Source organism: Tamandua tetradactyla, chromosome 15 (genome assembly GCF_023851605.1).
Source record: "Tamandua tetradactyla isolate mTamTet1 chromosome 15, mTamTet1.pri, whole genome shotgun sequence".
NCBI classification, from domain to species: domain Eukaryota; kingdom Metazoa; phylum Chordata; class Mammalia; order Pilosa; family Myrmecophagidae; genus Tamandua; species Tamandua tetradactyla.
The window spans coordinates 39,129,798-39,157,735 of NC_135341.1; the positions used below are offsets into that span (position 1 = coordinate 39,129,798).

Here is a 27,938-nt window from a genome sequence, read left to right on the forward strand (position 1 = left end):
TATCTGTTGTTTAATTTTAACTTTTTATCTTTTTTAGTCTTTGTTAAAGGAACTATAACCCACCTTCCTCTACCCCCAACTATACTATTCATCTCACTGAAACAGTGGCTGCTTTTTTTTTTCTCGAAGTATTGCAGACCTGAATATTTTGAGGTAATTGAATATTTGAAATTTATGAATGTAACTTAAGAGAAAGTAGTAAAGAATCCATTATTTTATTAATACTTCAGTGTTCATAAAAGCTTCATATGAGCTTCAATTCTTGCAAGACAACATTTTTCATGTGATGAATGCTGCTATTATGTTTTTTCATTTATAAATATTTTCAGTGAACTTTTCATGTGTAATGGCTCCATAGCATTTTATAGTATCTGCATACTATAATTTGCTTAAGCTATTCTCTGGGCATGTAAGTTCCAGTTTTTATAATTGTTCTAGTTTGCTAGCTGCCAGAATGCAATATACCAGAAACAGAATGGCTTTTTAAAGGGGGAATTTTATGAGTTGCTGGTTTACAGTTCTCAGGCTGAGAAAATGTCCCAATTAAAACAAGTCTACAGAAATGTCCAATCAAAGGCATCCATCCAGGGAAAGATACCTTGGTTCAGGAAGGCCGATGAAGTTCAGGGTTTCTCTCTCAAGTGAGAAGGCACATGGCAAACACAGTCAGGGCTTCTCCCTCAGCTGGAAGGACACATGGTGAACACGGCATCATCTGCTAACTCTTCTCTCCTGGCTTTCGGTTTCATGAAGCTCCGTGGGAGGCGTTTTCCTTCTTCATCTCCAAAGGTCGCAGGCTCGTGGATTCTCTGCTTCGTGGTGCTGCAGCATTCTCTGCTCTCTCCGAATCTCTTGTCTCCAAAATGTTTTCTCTTTTATAGGACTTCAGAAATTTATCAAGACCCACCCAAATGGGTGGAGACATGTCATCACCTAATCCAGTTTAACAACCAATCTTGATTAAATCACACCATCCAGGGAGAGGATCTAATTACAGTTTCAAGCATGCAATGCTGAATAGCGATTAGAAGAAACAGCTTCCTTTACAAAACGGGATTAGGATTAAAACATGCTTTTTCTAGGGGACACACATGCTTTCAAACCACTACAATAATTATGCTGCTGTAACTTTTATGTGCAGGTATTTGTTTCCTTAGAATATTCCTTCAGCAAATACTGAGCACCTTTTATATGGCAGGCTGCTTAGTCATTTAAGAGATGGCAGTGACAACAGATCTCAACCTCATGGAGATGACATTCTATAGAAGAGACAACCACCAAAATTGAGATGTAAAATATGTAGAGCGTTAGATCATGATAATTTCTATAAATAAAGCAGGGAAGGGGGCTATGAAAAGTGAGGGATATGAAAGTTTAGAGTCTACTTTCTGAGGTAGAATTTCTGAATTAAAGCAGGGACTGGCCCTCAGGTGTTATAGGTTGTTCTTCAGAATGATGGAGCCACTTAAAAGTGAGATATAGGTTTTCCTCCACCAAATTTGGATTTATTTTTCATTTTTTAATAATCATGTAAAGCTGTGTGAAAATGGACCATTCTTTAATGAATAGGACATGGTCTTCTGTCTGTATTTTCCCATGTGTGCAGAATCTGTTCCTCACCCTTGATCACTTATCAATTGAAATCTTAGTGTTGCCTTATTTTGTTAATTCTTTGTAATATTTTGGAAAATAAGATTTTGTCAGTCTTTATATTTTTCAACATTCTTATTTATAAAACATTTTACCTTCCTCAAAAACTTTTGTTTTATATTCAGGCATCCATTAATTCAAGAAGTATTATAGAATGCTTGTTTTGTATAAGGGATTTTAACAATAAATTAGAAAGCAATCCTAAAGCACCTGTTGCATGATCTGGCTATGACTAGGGTAAATCACAATACAGCGTAAAGAATGATATGGTCTTGTGCCAGTTTAGATCTATTATGCACACCAGAAAAGCCATGTTTTAATCCTGATCCAGTCTTGGTGGAGGCAACCATTTCTTCTAATCCTGATCTAATATGGTAGTGCGGAAACTTGATTATCCCCACAATTGTCTTGTGGTAATGGAGATGTGATACATCCAGATGTGGATGTGACCTTTTGATTAGATGGAGATGTGACTCCACCCATTCCAGGTGGGTCTTGATTAGTTTACTGGCATCCTTTAAAAGATGAAACATTTTGGAGAGAGCTTAGAACAGAGACAGATGTTTGGAGAGGATTGGAGCTTAGGAGATGTTGCCTTGTGCCTTCTCATGAGATATTAGGCAAGCCAGAACCTGGAGAGAGCCAAGAGAAGCCAAGAGATGAAAGCTGGCCCTGGAGAAGCAAAATGAGGAACTCCCAAAGGAACAGAGGCTGAAAGCAGTGGAGCCCAGGAGCAAGGGACCAGCTGATGCCAGCCACCTGCCTTCCCAGCTGACAGAAGTATTCCAGACCCACCAGCCTTTCTTGAATTTCTTTCCCTGCATGCCTTAGTTTGGACATTTTCATGAGTTAGAACTGTAAACTTGTAACTCATTAAATACCCTTTATAAAAGGTGTTCCATTTCTGGTATATTGCATTTGGCACCTTAACAAACTAATATAGATCTTTACTTTAAAACATCAACTTCTCTGTGAGACCAAATGAATGGATGTTATTTGGTGCAAAATTTATGTTTTTGGTAGCACAGTATCTAATTTAACTTGTATGGTCAGTTTATTTGAACACCATAATTACATGGAGTCTTAAATAGGGAGTGAGGTCTTGTTGGTTTGTACAAGTTAGGGTGATGCCCCGATACATTACTTTGGGTACAGAGTAAAATTTGCGAAGTCCCCTTGGGGAACTGAGGAGAAAAGTGGAAATATTAAACTTCCCCATCAGGGGGGCTCTGGTTTGCTAGCTGTCAGAATGTGATATACTAGAATTAGAATGGCTTTGAAAAAGGGGAATTTGCTAATTTACAGTTCTAAGAATGAGAAGATGTCCCAATTAAAGCAAATCTATAAAAATGTCCAAATTAAGGCACCAGTAAGAGGTTACCTTCACTCAAGAAAGGCTGATGAAGTTCAGGGTTTCTCTCTCAATTAGAAAGGCACATGGCAAATATGGCAACATCTACTAGCTTTCTCTCTGGGCCTCTTCTTGAAGCTCCCCCAGGGCGGTTGGTGGACTGTAGTTCTTGTGTCTTTGCTGCTATTGTCATTCTCAAGCTTTCTCCAAAATGCTCCCTCTTTTAAAGGATGCCAGTAAAGTAATCAAGACCCACCTGGAATGGGTGGAGTCACATCTCCTATTCGAAAGTTAATAACCACAATTGTCACATCTCCGTGGAGATAACCTAATCAAGTTCCCAACCTATAGTACTGAATAGGGATTAGAAGAAACCGTCACTCCTACAAGATTGGTTCGGATTAAAACATGGCTTTTCTAGGCTACATAAATCCTTTCAAACTGGCACATGGGAAATTCCTGATATTCTCACAGGCATTGAGGACAACCAATTTAATAGGCTGGGCCCTCGATCTTGGGGCTTGCCCCTATGAAACTTATTCCTTCAAAGGAGAAGCTAAGCCTACTTATGATTATGCCTAAGAATCACCCCCCACGGAAACTCTTTTGTTACTCAAATGTGGCCTCTCTGTAAGCCAACTCAGCAGTGAACTCACTGTTCCCCCTATATGGGACATGACTTCAGGGGTTTAAATCTCCCTGGCAACATGGGACCTGTCTCCCAGGGATGTCCTTTATTTTTCCTTAGTTTAATATAATTTTAAAAATATACTTAATATTTTAACCCATTTAGAATTTACTTCTGTACTGTACTGTACTTCGTCTCCATGCTGATAATTATATAGTCCAATAACATTTATTGAAAAGTTATATTCCTTTCTCTTCTGTGTGATTCTGATTTATTTATATATAAAGTTCTTGCAATGGGACATTTCTGAAATAATTGTATTACCTGGTAATAGGTATTAAAAGGTAAGTGTATGACTGCTATCAAGAGTTTATTAGGCGGGTTCGATTCCCAGTGCCTGCCCTTGCCAAAAAAAAAAAGAGTTTATTAGGAAGTGGGACAAGCTGGTGGCATAGGGAGGTGTGGAATTTAGTTTGTCCTCTAGAGCAGCTAGTAAATAGCCAGGAATTGTCTGGAACAACTGTTTAGGGGACATCCATGACCAGATACACATTGTCCACCAGTTTGGAAAGGGTGGAGGGGCTGAGATTACACCACAGAACTGTGAGTAAAACCCCCCAAAGCTGGAGGCTGTTGCCCCTCCCCCATGGGCACAGCAGCCTCAGTCTAAAACCCTTCCCTGTTGGAGAAAAGAAGAGACCTCTTTCGGGAGCAAGTGAAGTTAGCCCAGCCAAGCTTCTGTTTTTTATAATTCCACAATTTTAGGTTTTTATTTCTAGCTGCTCTAAGGTACTGGAGGCTAAAAGAAATATCAGTATAATGATTCAGCACTCACAGTCATTTAAATCTGACCTCTGTATAACTGCACCATTACCTTTGATCTCTCTCACACTTTTTAGGGGTATTTGGGATATTCCCATTCTAACTTTTTCATGTTAGGAGGGGCTATCGATAATATGGGATGGGGGTAGAACTAGTTGATGATCTGGAAATGCCCTTCTGCATTTCAGAACTTATCTGGTCCAGGGATCCATCTGAAGGTTGTAGGTTTTGGAGAGTTATCCTAGTGCATGGAGCCTTTGTAGAATCCCATTTGGGTGGGTCTTGATTAGTTTCTGAAGTCCTATAAAAGAGGAAACATTTTGGAGAATGAGAGAGATTCAGAGAGAGCAGAGAAGAATGACATAGCCATGAGAAGCAGAGAGCCCACCAGCCAGTGACCTTTGGAGATGAAGAAGGAAAATACCTCCTGGGTAGCTTCATGAAACAGGAAGCCAGGAGAAAAGATAGCAGATGATGCTGTGTTTGCCATGTGCCTTCTCAGCTGAGAGAGAAACACTGAACTTCATCGGCCTACTTGAACCAAGGCAGCATTCCCTGGATGGATGCCTTTGATTGGACATTTCTATAGACTGGTTTTAATTGGGACATTTTCTTGGCCTTAGAACTGTAAACTAGCAACTTATTAAATTCCCCTTTTTAAAAGCCATTCTGGTAGCTAGCAAACTAGAACACCAGGGAAAGTTAATATTGATTATATCCTCCTCCTGAGATATGGGCCTATCTTGCCTAGGAAAACCTGACTTGGGTCGATGATATCTTGGGAGACCATGGTTTAAGAAAAAAAAGGTTCCATTTAGGCAGGGAGAAAAACATTTTAAAAAATTCTAAACATTTAAGTAGAAGCTATGTTAGAGGTCTAGAATAAGTTGAACTGAATGCCAGAAAAACTGATAGAGTACAGAGCCAACCAACAAGAAAACCCTAGATAAAAGAATAAAAATGACCTCCAGAATAAACTGTCAAGGAAATCAGATACCAAGACACCAAAAAAAAAAAAAAAAAAAAAGAAAGAAAGAAAAATTTACAAGTCAAAAAGGAAATGGTCCAGTTAAAGGAAGAAACTAATATTTCAAACGAGATACAGGAGTTGAAACAACTAATTAAAGTTCAATCAAGCTTGCTAAATCAGTTAAAAATCAAATCAACAAGTTGAGGGATGATATGGCAAAAGAGATGAAGAATATAAAGAAGACAACGTTTGGTGACCATAAAGAACACAAAAGCTTGAAAAAAAACAAATGGCAGAACTTATGGGAATGAAAGTCACAATAGAAGAGATGAAAAACACAATGGAGACTTAGAACAGCAGATTTGAAGAGGCAGAAGAAAGGACTAGTGAACTAGAGGACTGGATATCTGAAATCTGACATACCAAGAACAAATAGCAAAAAGAATGGAAAAATATGAGCAGGGTCTCAGGGAATTAAATTACAACATGAAGTGTAGGAATATACATGTTATAGGTTTCCCAGAATGAGAAGATAAGGGAAAAGGGCTGAAAAATAATGGAGGAAATAATCACTGAAAAATTTCCCATAGCTTATGAAAGACATACAATTACAGATTCAAGAAGTGCAGCACACTCCAAACAGAATTGATCTGCATAGACCCATACCAAGACACTTACTGATCAGATTGTCAAATGTCAAAAGACAAAGAGAATTCTGAAAGCAGCAAGAGAAAAGTGATCCATCACATAAAAGGAAAGCTTGATAAGACAACTGTGGATTTCTTAGCATGTAGACGAGAAGGTTATGTATGATATATTTATGATTCTGAAAGAGAAAAACTGCCAATCAAGAATTCTATACCTGCAGTGCGCCTGGCGGTCCCACGGATCTGTCTCCTGCTTCAACAGTGTTTGAACGGAACAGACCCGGTGACTCTCCCCCCAACTCTCTGGCCTCTACCACCTTCCAACTGCCTCTCTGGCTGCAACCTCCGGGACCAACTTCTGGGCCAGCCCCTGCCTCCGGGACTAGCTAACAGTCTTTTTGTGGTTAGCTCCTCATTGTCGACCAACCATGAGCTCCCAGATCCGCCAGAATTATATTGCCGATGTGGAGGCCTCTGTAAACCGCCTGGTCAACCAGTATCTGCGGGCCTCCCACACCTACCTCTCTCTGGGCTTCTATTTCGACCGCGACGGTGTGGTCCTGAAGGGCGTGGACCACTTCTGCGAGTTGGCAAAGGAAAAGCATGAGGGGGCCGAGCATCTCTTGAAGATGCAAAACCAGCACGGCAGCTGCACGCTTTTCCAGAACATGCAGAAGCCATCCCAAGATGAGTGGGGTATGACCCTGGATGCCATGGAAGCCGCCCTGGTCCTCGAGAAGAGCCTGAACCAGGCCCTTTTGGAACTGCATGCCCTGTGTTCTGCCAACTCAGACCCTCATCTCTGTGACTTCCTGGAGAGCCATTTCCTAGATGAGGAGGTGAAACTCATCAAGAAGATGTGTGACCACCTGACCAACCTCTGCAGGCTGGGCAGCCTGCAGACTGGGCTGGGCAGCCTGCAGACTGGGCTGGGCGAGTATCTCTTCAAAAGGTTCACCCTCAAGCATGATGACTAGGAGCCTCCATAGCTCAGAGGCCTTTAGGGGGCCCCCTCTGCATTCCCCTGGCATCCAGGCTTCTGCCTGAGGCCCTCCCTCCAGCCAGGAGGATCTCTTTAACCAGCTGCCCTGCCACCTTCTAACAAGCCTTGAACCAAGTGTGAACAATAAAGCTTTTTGCAGCAAAAAAAAAAAGAGAGAGAGAGAGAGAATTCTATACCCAGCAAAACTGTCCTCCAAAGATGAGGGAGAGTTTGAAATATTCTGAGACAAGCAGACACTGAGAGATTTGTGACTAAGACTGGCTGTACAAGAAATACTAAAGGGAGCAGTATAGGCAGATAGGAAAAGACAGGAGAGAAAGGTCTTGAGTATAGAAGTGAAGACTATCAATAATGTAAAAAAAGAGAAAAAAAGAGATATGACATATAAAATCCAAAAGACAAAATGGTAGAAGAAAGTTCTGCCTTTACAATAATAACATTAAATCCTAATTTGTAACTTAAGTACCATAAATTTTACCAGTTTTAAGTATATAAGTGAATGAATTTTTTGGTAAACGTATTGCAGTCATCACCACAATCTACTTTTAGAACATTCTCATCAACCCAAAAACAAACCTAGTCGTTTCCCATTCCCACCTGTGCTGGTTTGAAAATATTATTTACCCCAGAAAAGCCATGTTTTAATCTTGATCCAGTCTTGTGGGGGCAACCATTTCTTTTAATCCTGATTCGGTATTATAGGGCAGAAAATTTTGATTAGATTATCTCCACAGAGGTGTGGCGTGCCCAATTGTGGGTGTGACCTTTTGATTAGATGGAGATGTGACTCCACCCCTTCAATGTGTCTTAATTAGTTAATTAGAGTCTTTTAAGTGGGGAAACATTTTGGAGAAACCTCAGAGCGGAGCAGATGCAGATGCAGACACACATTTAGAAATTCAGATGCAGATGTTTGGAGAACAGTTGCTTCAGAGCTGACAGAGACACTGATGTTTGGAGATGCTTGGAGTGCTGACAGAGAGAAAGCAGATACCTTGACATGGGCAGAGCCTAGCAGACACCGCCATGTTCCTTCCCATGAGATGCTAAGCAAGCCAGAACCCAGAGCTGTGTTCAGAGGAGCTAAGTGAAGTTTCATTGATGTTTAGAGAAGAAACCACAGGCAACAGGCTGAAAGTAACAGAGCCCAGGAGCAAGAGACCAGCAGATGCCAGCACTGTGTCTTCCCAGATGGCAGAGGTATTCTGGATCCATGGGTCTTCTTGAGACAAGGTATGTCCCTGGATGCCTTAGTTTGGACATTTTTATAGCCTTAGAACTGTGAACTTGCAACTTCGTAAGTTATCATTATAAAAGCCATTCCATTCCTGGTATATTAAATTTTTGCAACTTTAACAAACCAATACCCCACCCTAGCATCAGACAACCACTAATCTACTATCTGTTTCTATAGATTTGCCTATTCTGGACATTGCATATAAATGGACTCATGCAACATATGGTCTTTTTTATCTAGTGTAACATTTTGAGGTTTATGACGTTTACCCATATCATATATGGGTATATATCAGTAGTCTGTTCCTTTTATTTATTTATTTTTTTGTTCTGTTCCTTTTTACTGCCAAATAACATTCCATTATATGTATATACAACAATTTGTTTATCCATTCATTTGTTGATGGAAATTTGAGTGGTGGGAACTTTTTGGTTACTATGAACATTCATGTACAAAAGCTGCTATGTATGTATGATTTATTTATTTTTAAAAATATTTTTATTGGTGAGACTTAACATATAAACATATGAGCATTCTTAACATACAAACATTCCGTACATGGTGAACAATTAATGGCTCACAATATCATCACATAGTTATCTGTTCATCACTATGGTCATTTTTTTGAACATTTGCATCACTCCAGAAAAAGAAATAAAAAATAAAAAGAAAAAACTCATATCATATCCCTTACCCCTCCCTCTCATTGACCACTAGTATTTCCATCTACCCAACTTATTTTTGTTCCCCCTGTTATTTGTTTTTTTATCCATATTTTTTCCTTATCCTTCCATAACCTAGATAAAAGAAGCATCAGACGCAAGGTTTTCACAATCACACAGTCACATTGTAAAAGCTATATCATGATACAATCATCTTCAAAAAACAGTCTGGAACACAGCTCTACAGTTTCAGGTACTTCCCTCTAGCCACTCCAATATACCATAAACTAAAAAGGGGTATCTATATAATGCATAAGTATAACCTTCAGGATAACCTCTTGACTCTGTTTGAAATCTCTCAGACACTGGAACTTTATTTTATCTCATTTCTCTCTTCCCACTTTTGGTCTAGAACATTTTCTCAATCTCTGATGTCAGGTCCAGGCTCATCCGGGATTTCTGTCCCATGTTACCATGGAGATTTACACCCCTGGGAGTCATGTCTTATGTAGTGGGGGAGGGTAGTGAGTTTACTTGTTGTGTTGGCTTAGAAAGACAGGCCATGTATGGGCAACAAAAGAGGTTCTCTGGGGGTGATTTGTAGTCCTAATTTTAAGTAGGCTTAGCCTGACCTTTGCAGGAATACGATTCATAGGGGTGAACCCCAAGATTGAGGGCTCAACCTATTGATTCAATTGTCCCCACTGCTTGCAAGAATATCATGTACAATTTATTTTTGTAGACATATGCTTTTATTTCTTTTGGATTAGATACCTAGGAGTGGAAGGGGTGGGTCATATGGCAAATCTGTGTTTAACTTTTTTTTTTTTTTTTGCATGGGCAGGCACCAGCATATGTTTAACTTTTTAAAGAACTATTTTTATTGTGAAATATTTATACAAAACAGCAATGATTTTCAAAGTACATTTTAACAACTAGTTATAGAACATATTTCAAAGTTTGGTATAGGTTACAGGTCCACAATTTCAGGTTTTTCCTTGTAGCTGCTCTAAGACACTGGAGACTAAAAAGAAATATCGATATAATGATTCAATAGTCATACTCATCAGTTAAATCCTAACTTCTCTGTTTGAATTCCTTCTCCCAATCTTTAGGTATATTTGGGCTATGCTCACTCTAACTTTTTTCATGTTAAAAAAAGTGGTATCGACAACATGGGATGGGGAATGAAACTGGTTGATGTTCTTGGAGACAGGCACTCCTGGGTTTCAGGACTTATCTGACCTAGGAACCATCTGAAGTTTTAGGTTTCTAAAAAGTAAACTTAGTGCATGCAACTTCTGTAGGATCTCAGAAAGAACCCTGGGTGTCCTTTAGCATTAACTGGAATGATGTTTGGGGTGTGGCAATTAGAAATATCCAGCTGAAGCTTGCATAAGAGTAGCCTTCAGAATACCCTCTTGACTATTTGAACTCTCTTAGCCACTGATACCTTATTATGTTACATATCTTTACCTCCTTTTTGCCAGGAAAGCGTTGTTAATCCCACAGTGCCAGGGGCAGTCCCATCCCTGGGAGTCATATCCCATGTAGTGGGGAGGGTAATGATTTTACTTGCAGAGTTGAACTTAAAGAGAGAGAGGCCACATTTGAGCAACAAAAGATGTTCTTTAGAAATAACTGTTAAGCATAATTATTGGTAGGCTTAGCTTCTCTGCTACAAACATAAGTTTCATAAGAGCAAGCTCAAGATCTAGGGCTTGACTCATTAACTTGGAAGCTCCTAGTGTTTGAGATAGTATCAGGGATTTCCCAGGTGCTAAAGTTTAATAGTTCCATATTTTTCTCCAATCCCTCAAGGGACTTTGCCAATACTTTTTTTTATTACCTTTTTTATTGTAAAATGCAACATATATAAATAGCAAAGAAAGAAAAAAGCAATACTTTTTAAAGCACACTTCAAAAAGTAGTTACAGAACAGACCCCAGAGTTTGTCATGGGCTACCATTCCACCATCACATTTTTCCTTCTATCTCCTCCAAAACACTAGATGCTAGAAGAAATATTAATAGGGAGATTCAGCAGCCATACACATCTGTGAAATTCTATTTTCTCTGTTATACCTCTTCCCTCTCCCCCGATTCATCTTGCAATCTACAGGGATCTTCTAGCAATAACCGTTCTGACTTCTTCATGTTGAGAAGGGGTATAAACACTAAAGGATAGGGGAATGTATTTTTTGATAATCTTGGAGAGGCTGGTCCCTCTGGGTTTCAGGAACCCTCTAGGAATTATAGGTTCCAAGAAAGCAAATTTAGTGCATGAAACCTTTACAGAATCTCAGTTCAAGCCTTAGGTGTTCATCCAGACCCTCCATCGGAATCGTCAGTTTCGCAGGCTGCCCTACAGATTTTGGCCTCTTCATTCCCATGGTTACATGAGACACTTTGATAAATTTTATATTTGCGAATATTTCCTGTTGATTCTGTTTCTCTAGAGAACCCTAACTAATACACCTCCTATTTCAGGAACCTTCTAGGAATTATAGGTTCCAAGAAAGCAAATTTAGTGCATGACACCTTTACAGAATCTCAGTTCAAGCCTTAGGTGTTCTTAAGAGGCAATAGGAATTATGTTGACTGGGGTTTAGGAAACCATGGCAATCAGCACTATCTAAGTGAAGCTTGCATAAGAGTAGCTTCCAGAATAGCCTCTTTACTCCATTTGATCTCTCTTGGCCACTGAAACCTTATTTTATTACACTTCTTTTCTCCTCTTTTGGCTAGGAAGTCGTTGTTAATCTCCTGGTGCCAGGGCCAGACTCATTCCTGTGAGTTAAGCCCCACGTTATTAGGGAGATCCTTACCCCTGAGTGTCATGTCCCATGTAGAGGGGAGGGTAATGATTTTCCTTGCAGAGTTGGGATTGAGTGACAGAGGCCACATCTGAACAACAAAAGAGATTTTCCTGGAAGTAACTCTTAGCCTGGTTATGGGTAGTCTTAACTTCTCTCCTACAGAAAAAAGTTTTGTAAGGGCAAGCCTCAAAATCCAGGGCTTGGCCTATTTTATTGGGAGCCCCCTGTAGTTGAGAGGGTACCTGAGGTTTCTCAGATAGGAAGGTTTAATAGTTCCATTATAAATATGTTCCCCACCACCACCACCCCTGCAGACCCTCAAGGGACACTTCCAATACTTTTTAATTATTAGCCCAGTATAGTCTGAGATGTATCCAGGTAGTACATTAATTACAAGGCCTTATTCTCATTCTGAACTCCAGGAGTTTGGGTTACTTACATGATCTATCCAGACAGGTTGATTGAGATTATGTGTTACAGGAAATTTAGGTTCTAGACATAATAAACCTCTCTGTCTTTGGTCTCATACAGTAGATGAAGGTTTAGAGTAGATACACTATCATCTTTTACCCTGCATTCTAATTAACCTTAGACCCAGCCAAATTGGTTTTATTTTAAACTCTGATTGAGCCTGCTCACATTTTCAGTTATTTTAAATGTTTTTACATAGCTCTGCTAATTTTCAGAACTGTAGCACTCCATTTTTGGGTTTAGGTATCACAGAGTTACTCAAAATTCCAGGGAAATACCAGTTGATACACAGCTCAGTGTTTCAGACTCTAGAAATATATTTACAATTTCAGACTAAGTGTGGATGCTATAAGGGCCTACAATCTAGATTCCTGTCATGGTCAAGTTCATGTGTCAATTTGGCCAGGTGGTGTTACCTATTTGTCTGGTCGGGCAAGTGCTGGCCTGTCTTTTGCTATGAGGACATTTCATAGAATTAAATCATGATCATGTTGGCTACATCCACAGCTGATTCCATTTGTAATCAGCCAAGGGGAGTGTCTTCTTAAATGAGTGATGCTTAATCTAATCACTGGAAGCCTTTTGAGGAGGATTCAGAAGAGACAGGTTCTCTTCCTACTTCAGCCGACGAGCCTCTCCTGTGGAGTTCATCCAGACCCTCCATCGGAATCGTCAGTTTCGCAGGCTGCCCTACAGATTTTGGCCTCTTCATTCCCATGGTTACATGAGACACTTTGATAAATTTTATATTTGCGAATATTTCCTGTTGATTCTGTTTCTCTAGAGAACCCTAACTAATACACCTCCTATTTTCTTGTAAGTATTTTCTGAGAAAGAACTTAGCATATGTGTTCTTTTGTTTCTGGCTTATTTTGCACAGCACATTGACCCCAAGCTTTATTCAGTGTATTGTGTACCTCTCAACATCCTTCTTTTTTGTAGTTGCACCATATTCCATCATATAAATGTATCACAGTTTGCCATTGTTCTTCTCAGTCATTGTACCCTTTACTCCCTCCACCTACTGGGCATCATGGATAATGTCCAAAATAAACAAACCATGTTTTACAGTATTCTTGCTTGTCTGTACACTCAGCACAAGCAAGTGTATCTAAAAATACATTTTTAGATAATTTTCATTGGTCCATAACAACAAAGCATTGGCAAATACAGTGTCACCAACTATCAAATCAAAACTATCCCTTATCACTTGTCCCTCCCCCCCACTTAGCTGTCCCTTATAGTGCTGTGGTACTGTTGATGTCTTCCTGTTAACTGTTGGCCACAGCATGTATTTTTAACTTAAACTTATATCCCTCTACTATTGACTGTCCACTATAGAACCTTTGAAATAGTTCATGAGAAAACTTATTTATAATTGTAGATTATACAATTATATACAATTATATGTAATCAGTGGGATACATGGACTTTGCCAATACATTTTAATTATCTGGCCCAAATACTCTGGGATTAATCTGGATATTAAATTAAGCTATACAGAATTATAAGCCTTGTTCCCAGTCGGGGCTCTATGTGTTCGGGTTGTTTAAATGAACTATCCAGACAGGTTGAATTAGATTATGTGGTACAGAAAATTTGGATTTTGGACAAAATAAAGCTATCTTCCTTTGCCTGTATTTTGATTTACCTTAGTCCCAAACAGATTGGCTTCATTATCTCATTAATTGAAACCTGATCTCTTTTCTTTCTTAACAGTTGTTGTATGTAGCAATGATGACTTTCAGAGCTACAAAACCCTGACTCTGAGTGTTAGGTGTCACGCAGTTCCCCAAAGTTCCAGGGAAATACCAGGTTCTAGATATATATAACACAGCATCTCAGAATCTAGAAATAACACTTAAAGCTCCAGAATAAATGTAACTGCTATAAGAGCTTACAATCTAGGCCCCGATTTTCTTAGAAGTATTCTCTAAAAGAGACCATACAATATTTGTATGTTTCTGGCTTATTTTGCACAACACAATGTTCTCAAGTTTCATAAACATTGTTGCCCACCTCACGACATTGTTCCTTTCTGTAGCCGCACCATATTCCTTTGAATGAACACACCACAGTTCACCTTTCTGATTCTCTGTCATTGTACCCTGTGGCCACCTCCATCCATTGGGCATCATGGATAATATCCAAAATAACCAATCCATGTTTCACAGTATCCTCGCTAAGTTGTACAATCATCATCACTCTCAATTTTCTACCATTTTCATTTCTTTCAAGAGAAAATGAAAACAGATAATCACACCCTTACCAAAGAGAGAATCTCAAACTCCCCTTAACTCTTATCTCTCCTCCCCAGTGATTTACCCCTAATCTTGCTGTGGTACTGGTGATATCTTCCTGTTAAATATAGACCATACTATGTGGTAGTAGTTTCTGCTATACCATCTATTATTGACTCTGTACAAGATTCATACATTTAGAGTAGTTAATGAGAGAACTTATTTATATTTGTAGTGTTGATCAGTGAGGCACATGACTCTACACAACCTCTTTTCAGTCCTATTTATCTTCAATATAACAATGTTACTTATAACCCCACTAGTGAATTACCTTCGCTTCTATCCATTTCCGTACATTTAAGTTCAACCTCATTAGATAACTGTTCAACCATCTCTAGCCTCTGTGTATCTCTAGATCCCCTATATTCTACATTATAAGACTCTGAGTTTACCTTTACCAGGGTCATATTGGGGAAGTCATACAGTATCTGTCCTTTTGTTTCTGGCTTATTTCACTCAGCATTATGCTCTCAAGGTATATCCATGTTGCCATATGCTTCAGGACCTCATTTCATCTTACTCTTGCATAATATTCCATTGTATTATATAGCACATTTTGTTTATATACTTGTCTATTGATGGGCAGTTGGATTGTTTCCATCTTTTGGCAATTGTGAATAATGCCACTATGAACATTGGTGTGCAAATGTCTGTTTGTGTTGCTGCTTTCAGCTCTCCTGGGTGTATACCAAGTAGAGGTATTGCGGGGTCATAGGGCAACTTGATACTTAGTTTTCTGAGGAACCACCAAATTGTCTTCCACAGCAGCTATACCATATACATTCCCACCAGCAGTGCATAAGTGTTTTTTTCTCCACACCCTCTCCAACATTTGTAGTTTCCTGTTTGTTTAATAGCAGTCATTCTTATAGGAGTGAGATGATATCTCACTGTAGATTTTATTTGAATAGCTCTTATAGCTAATGAAGATGAATATCTCTTCATGTGTTTTTTTAGCCATTTGTATTTGCTCTTTGGAAAAGTATCTATTCATATCTTTTGCCATTTTATAATTGGGTTGTTTGTTCTTTTGTTGTTGCATTGTATGATGTCTATATATACTGAATATCAAACCCTTACCAGATATCTTATTTCCAATTATTTTCTCCCATTGGGTTCACTGCCTCTTTACCTTTTTGACAAAGTTCTTTGAGGTACCAAATCATTTGATTTTTAGGAGCTTCCATTTATCAATTTTTTCTTTCGTTGCTAGTTCTTTGAGGTACCAAATCATTTTGATTTTGAGGAGCTCCCATTTATCTATTTTTTCTTTCGTTGCTTGTGCTTTGGGTGTAAAGTTTAAGAAGCTACCTCCTTATGCCAGTTCGAATCTGTGGTGTACCCCAGGAAAGCCATGCCCATTAATCCTCATTCATTACTGCTGGGTGGAAACTTGATTAGATTATCTCCACCGAGATGTGACTCACTCAACTGTGGGTAATATTTAATTAGATGGAGTTGTGACCCCACCTATTTCAGGTGGGTCTTGGTTACTTTACTGGAATCCTTAAAAAGAGGAAGTATTTTGGAGAAAGTTTCAGAACAATGAGATAGCCATGAGAAATACCAGAGCCCACACAGCCAGAGACCTCTGGAGATGAAGAAGGAAAATACTCCCGGGGGAGCTTCATGAAACAAGAAGCTGGAAGAGAAAGCTAGCAGATCTCACTATGTGCCCTTCTAGCTGAGAGAGAAACCCTGAACTTCTTGAACCAAGGTATCTTTCCCTGGATGCCTTAGATTGGAATTTCTATAGACTTGCTTTAATTTGGACAATTTCACAGCCTTAGAGCTGTAAATTTGCTCTTGATAAATTCCCCTTATTTTTTTTTTTTTTTTTTATTTTTTTTTTTATGAGAGAGGGAGGAAGGGAAGGAAAGACAGAGAGAAGGAAGGAAGGATGGAAGAAAGGGAAACATCTTTAAACATTTTCTTGTTTTATTGTATTTTGTTTATTTGTTTGTTTTTTACATGGGCTGGGGCCGGGAATCGAACCGAGGTCCTCCGGCATGGCAGGCAAGCACTCTGCCCGCTGAGCCACCGCGGCCCGCCCCGATAAATTCCCCTTTTAAAAAGTCATTCCATTTCTGATATATTGCATTCCGGCAGCTAGCAAACCAGAACACTCCTGTTATTAGGTCTTGAAGATGTTTCCCTATATTTTCTTCTAGGAGTTTTATGGTACTGGCTCTTATATTTAGGTCTTTGATCCACTTTTAACTTTTTTTTTTATAGTGTATGAGGTATGGGTCTTCTTTCATTCTTTTGGCTGTTGATACCAGTTCTCCCAGGCCTATTTGTTGAAAAGACCGTTTTGTCCCAGTTCAGTAGTTTGGGGGCCTTGTCGAAGAGTGATTGACCATAGATTTTGTGGTCTATTTCCACACTCTCAATTTGGTTCCATTGATCAATGTATCTGTCTTTGTACCAGTACCATGGTACCATCTTTGGACCCCTGTGGCTTTATAATAAGCTTTAAAATCAGGAAGTATTTGTCCTCCCACTTCATTCTTCTTTTTAAGGATATCTTTGGGTATTCATGGTCACTTTCCCTTCCAAATAAATTTGATAACTAGCTTTTCCAAGTCTTCAAAGTAGATTGTTAGAATTTGTATTGGTATTGCATTGAATCTGTAGATCAGTTTGGGTAGAATTGACATCTTAACAACATTTAACCTTCCTATCCATGAGCATGGAATGTCTTTCCACCTGTTTAGATCTTCTTTGATTTCTTTTGGCAATGTTTGTAGCTTTCTGTGTGCAGGTCCTTTACATTCCTGGTTAAATGTATTCCTAAATACTTGATTCTTTTAGTTGCTATTTTGAATGGAATTTTTTCCCTTATTGTCTCCTCAGTTAAGTCATTACTTGTGTATAGAAACATTACTGATTTTTGCACATTAATCTTGTATCCTGTCATTTTGTTGAATTAATTTATTAGCCCAAGTAGTTTTGCGATAGATTTCTCAGGATTTCCGAAGTATGGGAGCATGTCATCAGCAAAAAATGGAAGTTTACTACTTCCTTTCTGGTTTGGTTGCCTTGTATTTCTTTTTCGCCTGACAAACACATATTGACCTTGTAGGCCCTACTCAAATGACATTTTCATGATTCCTGCTCTTTGTTTTCTTGCCAGTAGACTCCCTGTATCCCATAGCACTTAGAAGGTCAGTGGCAAACTTTGGGGCTGGGGAGACCACATTTCATACTGCTTCTGCCATTTAGCAGCTGTGTCACCTCAGTAAGTTGTTATAGCTCTGGATGGTTCAGTTTTTACATCTGTAAAATGGAGTTTATCTTATCTGCCTCATAAGGCCTTTTTGAAGACTATGAGATAATATGTTGTAATATCTGTCCTGGCAAGGAACTGACAGCCAATTATTGGTTATTTTTATGACCTCTGTAATTACTCTTATCATATTGCCTATAAAGTTTTATATTAAGATAGTAAACTTCTCTAGTCCAGGGAATTTACTTATTGTAGCCTGGGTCTCTGAAACATGGTAAGAACTTGATAAATAATAAATGCATATCATTGACTATCATTGCAACTTTGATATTTAATATTTTTTGAGACTGTATTTTTTATATTAGAATGGCCACTATTTATTGGGTTCTAGGCATTTTGCATGTAATCACACTCCCATTTAATTTTTTTTAAACCATAGATGATGTTATTCTTAGTTGCATCTTGGAATCAAAGAAAACCGAGGCTCCATGAGGTTATGTTGCTTCTTCAGGCCACAGAGTTGCTGCTGAATGTGAGGATCAGTTTCCATTACAAGGAGCTTGGCCCTGAAGCATCCCAACTTATTATACTGCCAACTGCTATAGCTAATGCTTAATGGTGAAAATGACCCTCAGTGCAAGTATTGCAAAGACAAGTATCATTATGAAGCAGCTTTCTCTGAAACTGTGGCAGGCAGAGACAGCTGGGCAGGAGGCTCTAGTATTGGGTCCCAGAGTTAGAGCTACCTTGGGCACATCTCTTTCCCTCCCTAGAGAAAGATTTCCTCATTTGTAAAATAGACTCAACCCTTCTTTTCTAAGATTGTTATGAGGATTAACTGAAATCAGTTTGAAGGTTGGCCCAGGGTAGATGTTCAAGTTGTGGGAATCATCATCACTTCTTGATCTCTAATCTCTCAGTAGTTATTTTTAAAAATTGCTGAATATACCATCTCCCTGAGAAGTAATCTGAAGTAAGATTTGACTTTTGGTTAGTCAGGGCTAGAAGTTGCTATTCCACATGAAATAAAAGTAAAATGTAAAATCAATTATTGGCAACATACCTGGAAACGCATTAAAAAATAAGATGGATTGGTGGATAGATAAAGGGATAGATTCGTAGATAGACACAAGAAAAGTAAACCATTAACAGTTGTAGAATTAGGATATATAGGTGTTACCTGTATGATTCTTTCAACTTTTCTTTGTGTTTTCATAATATAATGTTGGGAAGAGAAGCTCTAACATCATGGCCACTTCATTCTGCAGTAGATTCACCAAGGCCCACTGAGCCTTTATTTCCCCAGAGGCTCCAAAAGGCCCTTGTTGGTGCTCCTGGTGCAGTGGAGTATTCGTCACCATGCTTCAAGGCTCAGAGGTACTTAGCCAAGTGCTTGTCAGTTTTGGAGGCTCTTGTTTTCATATGTATCCAGACCTCACTGAGGGTCAGTCCCCCTGCAAACCGATTCATTGGTGTGGTCAGAGGAGAGGGAGTGGTAAATAAGGGGAATGTTCTAGTGCTAGCTGCTAGAATGAAATATGCTAGAAACGGAATGACTTTAAAAAGGGGTATTTAATAAGTTACAAGTTTACATGTTCTAAGCCATGAAAATGTCCAAAATAAGGCAAGGCCATAGAAATGTCCAATCTAAGGCAGCCAGGGAAGGATGCCTTGGTTCAAGAAGGCCGATGACATTCAGGGTTTCTTTCTCAACTGGAAAGACACATGGTGAACATAAAGACATCAGCTAGCTTTCTCTCTAGCTTCTTGTTTCATGAAGCTTCCCCAGGGCCGTTTTCCTTCTTCATTTCCAAAGGTCTCTGGCTGCATGGGTTCTAGAGCTTTTTCCAAAATGGTTCCCTTTTAAAGGGCTCCAGAAAGCAACCCCACCTTGAATGGGTGGAGACACATGTCCATGGAAACAATCAGAAAGATCCCACCCAGCAATACTGAATGAGGATTAAAGGACATGGCTTTTCTGGGGTATACCACAAATTCAAATTGGCACAAGGAGTGATAGCAGTTCTCAAAAAATCAGTCTGTCTGTCTATATCCCCCTCATGAAGGTTTTTATAGACGGTCTCCTAGCCATCTCTGAAGAGAAGACTTAGGTCCAGTGGGCCTGGGTTAGGGCTCTGGGGGACTCTGATTCAATTTTAAATATTCTCCAGGTGATTCTTGTGAGGCAAGTGTGCAACTATGTTCTTTTTAGGAACTTGGCAGTAAAAGAAAGGGGTTGAGAATGGGTCATGCAGGGTCATAGTAGGTTTAATCAGAAAACTAAAGAAAATTGGATAAGTTTTTATATTTGCCAAGAGAAAAGAGGCAGTGGAGAGAGAAAAAGGAACTGGTTACGTAGATCCTTCATGCCCAAGGTTTCTGAGGGGACAGATGATGGGATTTCAAGAAATCAGATACGGAGAGGGTGATGTGAGAATGAGTAGGGGGTATAGGTAAGGTTTTCCCACAGTACTCTTTATTGCTACCTCCCTCTAATTTAGAAATAAACAAATGAAAATAATTCTTCCTTTATTGAAATTAAAATCTCCATCTTAAGCCAAAAGCCAACCGAAAATACAAGGAATAATCCTAAATGTCATTTTGGCCAAGGCCAGTTGTCCCTACTATTCTTTAGTACCACTGTGACAACAGTGTGGAGGGCAGGGAGCAGGGCTGGGCTTTGGTGACCTTGGAGAGGCAGTCCAGAGTCTGGTAGGAATGGGGTTGAAGGTGTGGGAATAATTATTCACAGAAGGCATAAGTAGGGCAAGAGCAAAGGGGTGGCCAAAGGGCAGTTTGTGGTTTCTGCCTTGCATTGTAGCTATATATGCACTGTATCAGCACTTTATACAACTCCAGTGCTGGTGCCCTTGAGGACAGCAACATAATCTCTGCTTAATCTTTGCTGTCCCAGGGTGAGTGTACGTAGGTGGGTGGCTCAGGCACTTAGAGCTCCAGCAGGGAACAGGATGGTATGAGCAAAGCCCCCCACACCTTACTCCCCAGACAATGAACAAAGGACTGCCTGTCCTGGGCCAGCTCTGTTCAGGGCAGGAGACCTGTACTCCCATCCTAGCTTCCTGGCAAAGCTTACTCTTTCTCTTCTGTGAGAAGGGGGTTTAAATGAAAGGACATGTGCAAAGTCCTCAGCTCAGGACCTAATCACAATGAACAGAGTTATTGATGTGTCCAAATGTGTCCCATGCAGAAAATGGTTAAATACCCATCAGCAAACCACAAACACCCACTTAGAGATTGCTACTGACGACACATCAGTGTGTTATCACCCTAGACTCTTCTCCTTGCGTGTGTTCTTAATAAAAATGAATCATACTCTGCAGTTTGTTTGGAAACTTGCAAAAAGCTCTTTTAACTTCACTAAGTATTTTAAAACTTATCCTTTTAAAATCTGTGTAATCTCGTTTTTTTTGGATATAATTTATTGCACCCATTTGCACTTTTCTACTTTTTTTAATGGTTTATAATTATTTTAATGTGCTGTTGAAATTGGTTTGCTAATATTTTGTTGAGGATTTTTGCGTCAGAGGGAATTGGTCTGTAATTTTTTTTCTGGCTTTATTATGAGGGTGATTTTGGCCTCATGGAATGAATTAGGGAGTGCCTCCTTCTCCAATTTTTTGGAAGAGTTGAGGAGGAATAGTGCTAATTCTTTTTGGAATGTTTGATAAAACTCTCCTGTGATGCTGCTTCTCACTTTTTACTTCTATATAAAAGGGTGCATGGACATCTTGGGCACGTTTTGATAATTCTCCAGAACGTGTTTTCAAAAACTCTCGTGCAAGCCTGGTGGTTTCCTTTCCACCGGGCCCAGGACTTCCTCTTCTATTTCCTTTGGGGTTTTGTGGCTGAAGCCCTCCAGGGGGCGAACGGGAGCCGCGTGTGGGCGGGGCAAAGTCATACCACGCATGCGCAAGCCTCCGGGAGCACGTGCTCAGGGCGGCTCAGGGGAAAGGTAGGAGGTGAGAGGTGAAGGGGCGGGGAGCTGCGCGGGCGCCGGTCGGCCCAGTAAGAGAGGGCGGGCGCCACGCATCGGGCTGCGGTCCGGGAGCGCGCACGCTGCGCCCCGCCCCCGCCGCCGCTGCCCAGGAGCCGCTGCTGCCACAGGTATAGCCGCACGCGTCCACACGGCGCCCGCATGTGGGCCCCGATTCGGGCTTCACGCTGCGCGGACCCCAGTGTTGGAGTTGGTGGCCCTCAGGGAGGGACTGGGGCGGGGGCGCTGCCCAGCAGCTTTGCGGGCTGGGCGGGAGGGACTGCAGCTCCGAGAGGGGCCGGGCCGCTAGTCCCTACCCCCACTCCGGCCAAGTTCCGCGCCCCCACCTCACCCCACGTTACCCCACCCTGCTCGGGTAGTGGACCACTGCCGGGAGAGGGGGCCCCATAGTCTCCTGGGCAGCTTGCTTTGGCGCTTTCTGGGTCTTCCAGAATGAGGAGGAGAGCAATGCTGTCCAGTCTCCTGTCTTGGAAAATCTGATTGAGGCAACACGTAGCTTTTCTGACGGGTTTTGCTTTTGCAGTTCCCTGTGTTTTGCTTGAACTTAAAGTTTGCTTACTAATTTTATAACTGTTAATTTCTGTACTTGGCGGAAAGTTGTACAGATGAACATGTTGGGTCAAGGGAGCAGTGAGGCCCTATGAGGGCTTTTACAGGAGTCTCCCTTAGTCCGGGTTACACAGGAGTGTAATATCAAGATAACGTTAGGTGCAGGGAGTCCTGGATCCCGACCTTATTGCGGAAAGTTGTGCAGATGAACATGTTGGGTCAAGGGAGCAGTGAGGCCCTATGAGGGCTTTGACAGGAGTCTCCCTTAGTCCGGGTTACTTACAATCCCATCGTCTACGGTGACAATCAGAGATGAGTTGATTTAAGTCTTTTGGGGGGATTTATTAATAATTCTTGTGAGGACATGGAAGAAGATGTTTTCTTTAATGATGTTAGTTTTGCGGGTGTCTTTTTTTATTTGAGCAAACGTTTTGTGGAGTCTGGTTATGTAGCGTCCTTAAGGGTGTTCTGCCTTCGTAGGATGTGGTGCCATATATTGACGCTTTTGTAAGGAAGTCTGATCAAGGGTTTCTAGTGGTATATACATTTTAAGTGTTCCTGGGTGATAGCCAATTAAAGACCTGTATCTTTTTAAATGTATGTTTACATTTAAGTGCTTTATACCTTTCCAGTTCATTCTACTGCAGTTGTTGGTACTTTATATTACAGTGATGAGTTTCAGGATTCTACTTAATTAAAAAAATTATTGTTGTCTTCTGTCTTATCAGTTCATATTTGAATAGATTGGTGTTTGTTTAGAAAGTTGAACTAAAATAACGGAATGGGTTTTGAGCAAGAAATATATTTGTCTAACTAGAGAAGCTATCATTTACCTAGAGGAGACATCATTCCTCAATACCAGTGGTTGTCAAACTTTAATGTAAATTACAGTCACCTGAAGGGCCTGTTTTAACCCCACCCCACAGTCACTAATACTGGGATAGCCTGGGAATTTCAATTTCAAACAAGTTCACAGGTGTTGCTGCTACTGCTGGCCTGGGGCTTTCAGAGCCATGTAAATGCACCTGAAACCAGAGCACCATGTCAGTGCTTACATCAGATTTCATGCTGAATCCCATCAGCATCAGTCAGTTTTGTAGTGTAGTTCTGCCAACTACATACCTGGTTCTTACTTTTGGCTTATTTTCTTCCTATTTTTAGGTGATGTCTTAAAAGTGAGATTGCATTCTCTTCTATGGTGCTATTTCCTTTTCCCCCTGTAATTCCATATTTCTAGGTTTATTGAGGGATTTTTAAGTAGAAGTCATCTGTGTTGAAGAAAATAGGCAAGCACAAAAAACACAAAAGCTTTAATTGTCTGTAATCCCAGTGATAGCCATTGATAATGTTTTGGTGTATATCATCTCAGGCTTCTTTCTCACTCTCTTCCTTTTTCTTTGTGTAATGGATCATAAGTATTATATCTCACTTGTTTTTTCCTTTACAACATTTTCTTTCTTTTTTTTGTTTGTGTTTTGGGTGCCTGGTCCTGGAATCGAACCTGGATCTCCTACATGGAAGGCGCGCATCCTACCACTGAACCACCCATGCACCCTTATCGTTTTTTTTTTTTAATGTAAAATCTCATTTATTTTTATGTTTCCCCATAACTTTATCTTCTGAGTAGCCTTGTCCAACGCAGTTTGCTGCATTTGGCCTTGTGCTTGGGTTGCACCTCTTAGAATGCTGCACATTACTCATGAGTTCTCTGAATCATGGTCTCTTTCATCCTCAGCAACCTTATTAGATCCCTGCTTCTTTGATCTTCCTCAAGCTGGCCTGCCATCCCTTCCTCCCTCTAACCAGCCTCTGCTGCACCATTGAATATTCCTACCAACAGTGTAGTAGGGTTCTTGTTTCTCCACATATCTGCAAACACTTAAATCCTGTTTATGAGTGTTTACACACTCATACATATATGTAATATATATATAATATATATATATATGCCATTCTAGTGGGTGTGAAGTGGTACCTCCTGATTTTGATTTGCATTTTTCTATTGAGCTTCTTTTCGTGAGCTTATTAGCCATTCGAATGTCTTCTTTAGAGAAATGTCTATTCAGATCCTTTGCCCATTTTTAAATTGGGTTATTTGCTTTTTTGTTAAGTTGTAGAAGTTCTTTTTGTATTCTGGATATTAAACCTGTATCATATATATGGTTTCCAAATATTTTCTTCCATTCTGCATGTGGTCTTTTCACTTTCTTGATAGTCCTTTTGTTGTTGCTGTTAGAAAAGTTGTAGATTTACGGAAATATCTTGTGTAAAATACATAATGTACAGAGTTTCCATATACCACCATTTTATTAACACATTGTGTTAGTGTGTTACATTTGTTATAATTAATGAAAGAACATTTTTACAATTCTAGTAACTATAGTCCATTGTTTACAGTACGGTTCACTGTGTTGCGCAGTCCTATGTTTTTAAAATATTTTTACTTTAGTAACATATATGACCTGAATTTTTTCCTTTTAACTAAGATCACATATATAATTCACTGCTGTTAATTATAGTGACAATATTGTGCAACCTGTCATCACCATTCATTACGAAAACTTTTCAGTCAACCCAAATAGGGAAACTGTGCAATTTAAGCATTAACTCCCCATTCCCTATCTCCAGCTCAGTCCCTCATAACCTTGGTTTTAGACTCACACTCTTTGCATTTGCTTATTCTAATTATTTTATATTAGTGAGATTATGCAGTATTTATCCTTTTATGTCTGGCTTGTTTTACTCAACGTGATGTCTTCAGAGATCGTCCATGTTGCATGAACCAGAACTTCATTTCATTCCCTTTTTTTTCCTCTTAAGTGTGTCTTGTTTTTCTCATTTTATTATAAGCATTTAAAACATACAGAAACATTGAAAGATTTTACAGCGAACACATATATCCAGTCACCCAGATACTCCACTTACCATCTTCCTGTATCTGCTTTAACTTATTTCTACCCATCTACCCATCCTCTGTCATTTATCTCTGTAGATTAATTTTTTTTTCTTCACAACTGATACCTTATTTGTTACACCTCTTTTCCTAGTTTTGGTCAGGATGGCATTGTTGATCCCATCGTGTCAGGGCCAGACTCATCCTTGGGAGTCATCTTCCATGCTGTCAGGGAGACTTTCACCCCTGGATGTCATGTCCCACGTAGGGGGGAGGGCGATGATTTCACTTGCAGAGTTGGACTCAGAGAAATTAAGGCCACATCTAGCAACAAAGAGGTCCTGCAGAAGTAACTCTTAGGCATACCTATAGGTAGGCTTAGCTTCTCTGTTACATGCATAAGCTTCACAGGGCAAACCTCAAGATCAAGGGCTAGCCTCTTGATTTGGGTGTCCCTGATGTTTGATACAGTGCTAGGTGTTATCCAGGTGTCCACCAAATACTTTTAAATTGTCAGCACGCCACAGTCTGAGATGTTTCCTGGCATTATGTTAAGCTATACAGAATTAAAGGACTTGTTCCCATTCTGGAGTCCAGGAGTTGGAGTTGTTTACATTAGTTATCCAAGAAGGTTGATTTAGATTAGGTATTACAGAAAATTTAGGTTCTAGACATAATAATTCTAGCTAAAAGTTTAGAGTACACACACACTATCATCTTTTACCTATCCTGCATTCTAATTTACCTTAGACCCAGCCGGATTGGCTTCATTTTTTTTTTTTCAGATTGGCTTCATTTTAAACTCTAATTGAGGCCTGATCTCTTTTTCGGTTACTTCAACTGTTATCATGTATAGCTATGCTAACTTGCAGGGTTGCAGCACTCCATTTCTGGGACCTAGATGTCACAGATCTACTCAAAGTTCCAGGGATATACCACCTGATAAACATATTACTCAGTATCTTGGAATCCAGAAATGCATCCACAGCTTCAGACCACATGTGCCTGCTATAAGGGCCCACAATCTAGGCCCCCATTTTTTAATAAGTATTTTCTGAGAGAGACCTTACCATGTTTATTCTTTTGTTTCTGGCTTGTATTGCACAGCCCATTGTCTCCATGGTTTATTCAGTTCATTGTGTGCCTCTTAATATCCTTCCTTTTTCTAGCTGTACCAAATTGTATCATATAAATGTATCACTGTTTGCCATTGTACTTCTGAGTCATTGTAGCCTTTGGCTCCCTCCATCTGTTGGGCATCATGGATAATGTCCAAAATAAACAAACCATGTCTTATAGTATCCATGTTTGATTGTACACTCAGCAGCACTCCCAATTTTAGACACTTTTCACTGGTCCAAAATGACAAAGAAGCAGCAAACATAACATCACCAACTGTAGAATCAAAACTACCCCTTATCATTTGTCCCTCCCCATCCACCTACCCCCACTTAGTTGCTTCTGGTAGTACTGTGGTACTGTTGATGTTTTCCTGTTAACTATTGGCCATGGTGTGCATTTTTAGTTTCCCCTCAATATTCCTCTACTATTGACACTTTGTCCACTATCAGACTATTGAAATAGTTCATGCAAGAAATCGCTTATAATCATAAGTTTAATCATTGGGATACATGGCACTATACATCCCCTTTCAATCATATTCACCTTCAGTGTGGCATTATGTTACGTATAATCCCGCTACTTAGTTATGATCACTTCTATCTGTTCTCTTGTGTTTAGATTTAATCACTTTGGGTAGCCTTTCCTCCATTTCTAGCTTTTGTGTACCTCTAGGTCTGCTATATTCTACAGTGTAACTTCTGAAATGACCTTTACCAGAGTCATAATAGCCAAATCATACAATATCTGTCCTTTTGTGATTGACTTATTTCATTCAGCATTTTGTCCTCAAGGTTCATCCACTTTGTATGTTTTGGGACATCGTTTCATCTTTTTTTTTTTTTTTAATTTCATTGTCAAAACAACGTACAAACACAAACATTCTTAATATATGAACATTCCATACTTGGTGTACAATCAGTGGCTCACAATATCATCACATAGTTGTATACTCATCACCATAATCATTTATTAGAATGTTTGCATCACTCCAAAAAAGATATAAAAAAAGAAAAAACTCCTACACACTGTACCCCTGCTCTTCCCTCTCATTGACCTCTAGTATTTCCTTCTACCCAATATATTTTAATCTTTGTTACCCTTATTTTTTTCCTATACCCCTTGTTACCCCCTTTCATTGATCACTAGCATTTCAATCTACTCAATTTATTTTAACATTTGTTCCCCCTATTATTTTATTTTTTATCCATATTTTTTACTCATCTGTCCATACCGTAGATAAAAGGAACATCAGATACAAAATTTTCACAATCACATGGTCACATTTCGAAAGCTATATCATTATACAATCATCTTCAAGAAACATGGCTACTGGAACACACTCTACAGTTTCAAGCACTTCTCTCTAGCCACTCTAATACACCTTAAATTTAAAAGATGATAATATAATGTCCAGGATAACCTCTCAACTCTGTTTGGAATTTCTCAGTCATTGACACTTCACTTTGTCTCATTTCTCTCTTCCCCCTTTTGGTCGAGGTTTCTCAATCCCTTGATGCTGAGTCCCATCTTATTCTAGGATTTCTGTCCCAGGTTACCAGGGAGGTTTTCAC

The 27,938-nt window shown here is 39.7% G+C and overlaps 1 protein-coding gene and 1 pseudogene across 3 annotated transcripts in view; both read left to right on the forward strand.

Moving 5' to 3' along the window:
- The first annotated feature begins 5,848 nt into the window (after window positions 1-5,848).
- LOC143656796 (ferritin light chain pseudogene) lies at window positions 5,849-7,045 on the forward strand (annotated as a pseudogene).
- A 14,791-nt stretch (window positions 7,046-21,836) lies between these two features.
- SCAP (SREBF chaperone) overlaps window positions 21,837-27,938 on the forward strand; it is a 94,575-nt gene continuing 88,473 nt past the window's right edge. For 2 of the 3 annotated variants that reach the window (XM_077129481.1, XM_077129485.1), the window contains exon 1: window positions 21,837-21,913. The gene's annotated coding sequence lies outside the window, so the exon portion shown is untranslated. The remainder of the gene's footprint in view (window positions 21,914-27,938) is intronic. The other variant, XM_077129482.1, reaches the window with a different exon arrangement.